Source organism: Merops nubicus, unplaced genomic scaffold (assembly GCF_000691845.1).
Source record: "Merops nubicus isolate BGI_N331 unplaced genomic scaffold, ASM69184v1 scaffold39800, whole genome shotgun sequence".
Classification (NCBI taxonomy): Eukaryota; Metazoa; Chordata; class Aves; order Coraciiformes; family Meropidae; genus Merops; species Merops nubicus.
The window spans coordinates 35,615-39,053 of record NW_008581644.1 but is presented as its reverse complement, the minus strand read 5'-3'; positions in this window follow the sequence as shown (position 1 = coordinate 39,053).

Sequence of the window (3,439 nt, the reverse complement as noted above, 5' to 3'; positions counted from 1 at the left end):
GCCAGTCTGGGCAAGTGTGATTAGCCCAGAGGTTCAGGGAAAACTGTCCAAGGGCTACCCTTGCCACACTCAACTTCTCCCCAACCTTCAACATCAGCCTTCAAAATGTACTAGTCTCATCCTGATACTTGCAGCACCATTGCCATTCACATCAATGCTTTAGACTCTTGCATGAGGGCATATCTGCCTGGGACATTTTTACTTGAGAGGCTTCCTCATCAATACATCGCACATCCTCAGAGCAAGGAGATGTGAACAGGTGAGGCTCTTCACAAGTGCTCAGCACCAATCTCACCACAGCTAAAACAGGCTTGTAAAGCCCAGCAGGTCCATGACACCAGTACTACCATTACTGCCATGAGCTGATACTGTCCCTGACCCAGAAATCATTTTTTCCACTAAAATACTACCACCAGACAGAGGCAAGACCTGGCAGCACCTGTACTTCTCCTGGCTGGTGTGGGAGAAGCCATAAGCAGCAGTTGGACTTAACATGGGTTACACCCTGCGATCTGTTCTTCTTTGCCAAGGACACCAGCTATATCATCTTAAGTCCCTAACTGGTTTAATAGTATGGTGATGGCCCATGGTATTGGCTTCTGCTGTCACTGTGACTCCTGAGCTCACTGCTAACACCCACTACCAGCCACGTGGCAACACAGGACGTAGGTATAGCACAAAGGCCAATAACACAGGCAAGTAATCGCTTAGCCTTCAAAAAATCTAGTGGTCTGGATGCAAACCAGATATGCATTTTTTGAAACAGGAATTATTGCCAAGGGAACAAACCTAAAAAGTGACAAATTTGCTGTGTCTGGTAATTCAAAAAGTTATCCCTCAGATATTGCGTCAAATTTTTAAATCAAACACAGCTCAATAACTTGTTAGTCAAATGTTAGTGTTTATAATATAAATATCCATCCAGAGAGAAGTTATGATGCTTTTATAAGTCTCCCTCGACTGCTTAATTTAAAAATAAGCTAGCCAATCTATCAATCAGCCTTCTTCATTCACCTCAGCTATTGTGGAAAGAAAAGAGCAACATGTGCAAGGGAGAAGCAAATGTTCTGAGAAGAGGCAGCTGAACATATTGATCAGAGTTAAAAAAAAAAATTGTTAGAAAAACCAAGACACACGTCATTTAGTTTAATGTGGCCCATACAAACAGCTCCAAAAGGCCACAGCTGATGCTTCGAGCTTTGCTCAAGTTGGTTGGTGCCTCTCTCCCAAATGACAGCCCTCCAGAGCGGGCAAGACCTCTTAGGGCTCCTACTACTTTAAAACTACTCTATCTTCCCCAGAATGAAAGAAAAAAAAAAAAAAAAGTCAACATTGTATCTTTAGGGCCCCCAAATAATAAATAAATATTGCCTGCAACCCACAAAGTCTGACAGCTTAAAGTGTGTGCAAAGAAAAAAAAGCTGGTGAAAGAGTGAAAGCCATCCTTTGAACTCCTGCGCCCAAGCACTCTCAGAGGCGACGGATTTATGCATCTGCTCCAGCATGCCAGTTCAGAGAGACCCTTTCTGTACATCTCACCCTGATGGGGCTCTCCGAAGTCATTTGCGCCCTTATCCCCCACTTTCGGCTTTTATTATTTAAACTTTCACTGTTTTCCCATAGATGAAAAAGCAGAGAGAATCACCTTACACTTCTCAGGTTATTTAAAAAGAAAGAGAAAGAAAAAGAAAAGTATTTTTTCTCTCCTGAAAGGAAAGTTTTTGTATTAATTTGATTTTTTTTTTTTTTTTTTAACATAACCTGCCTGGGCAGGCCCTTGCCCCTGCGGCTGGAAAGGGAGCTCCCCATCTCTCTCAGCCTGTTGCATTCAGGCAAGGTGGAGCGGCAGAACTCACGTTAGGCCGATGGGAACAAATCTCAGCTTTTGTTCCCCGCAAAAGGCTTTGCTAATTGCCGTTGGCCCGACTCTGCCTTATCTGCGATTGCTCCCAGAAGGGGAGGGCATAGGCAGGTTCAAAGAAAGGGAGAAAGAAGAAAAGGAGAGAAAGCAAGAGAAAACATTATTTTTCTTTTTGCCAGCAGCCAATGCAAGGCAGAAAACCAGAGGGAAAGAAAGAGGAGGGAGTGTGAAAGAGAACAAAAAATAAATAAATGACCTGAGGCTGCTTGGAAGACCCTCTCTCTCTCCTATCAGCTTTTACAGGGGGCAATACATTTTATTCATTGCCAGGTCTGACTTATCGCAGCCTTGTTTTTAATGAGGTATAATAAGGGGAACATTTTGTAACAACACGGTTCCTCTATTTTATCCGACAAACAGCTGTGTCATGGCCGTCGCTGGGAGAATGAATCATATCTCCCTGCCTGCATATGCTAACTCCCATGTAATTACCCTCGCATCTTAAATAAAGCAGGCCCTAAACCTGTCGCTCAGATTACAAGCAAACGGTGCAGACCTCGTAACTGGGGCCTCTATCATTACAATTAATTTATCACAGGAGCGGCTGAGATTAGAGACTAGAATTAAAACGCAGAGCAGGGAGGGTGCCGCAGGAGTGACAGGGAGAGAGGGAGAGGAGCTTTCCTGCAGAGGCAAGGCAGGCTAATTCCTTAACTGGAACAGTCCTGGATATTATTATTTTTTTCCCCTTTCAGTTATTCACTCAGTTATTTTACAGAGGCTACAGCAGGACATTTTTCTCCTGGAAATGTCAGGAAGCAGAAAGCAAAGGGAACTTTGCCCTGGATTAAGCCTATCCAATAAACACAAATGTACAAAGGCCCCAGTTTAGGTGCATGTACATGTGTCCAGATATGTGCACACCTGTCGTTCATTGTGTGGAAGACACGTGCTGTGCTTGTATATGGATATACCAACATATACATACATGACACGCATAGAAAACCAGTAGATGTGGGAAGTTCCTCTTCTTCATTACTACACAGAATTGTCTGAGACAGTTCTGCTTTTTCCAAACTTCTCTGCTTTAAATACAACTCATCCAGTAGAAAAGCCCGTTCCTGCCTGAAGCTGTCCCGAGCACCAATGCAATGCTGCAGCACCAGCACATCTGCCACTGCAGGGCCACCCCTGCTCCTTGCATCCACACTCACTGGTATAGTCCACACTGGACTCCTAGCACTGCTCCTTCTTCCTTGAAAGAAGGCAGAAGCAACCAAACGTGCTGAAGAGAATTCAGATATAGACCTTGCCTACAGCAAGCTTCAGTAGCAGTACAAACTGTTTTGTTTGGAGGGCACATGTTTTACCAAGAGTATTAGATGAGTACCCTGGGGTCCCGCTCCTCTCTCATGAACTCCCTGAGGCTTGCATAGCCCTGTTTTCTCCTTCCACAATGCTCCATTCAGTCACTGAGCTGTGGTTTTGCTGGGAATGCTATGGTGTCCAGCACAGTTACCCACACAAATGATTTACAGAGCTTTAAGGCACCTCCAGCAAAGAGCCTCGCATCCCTGA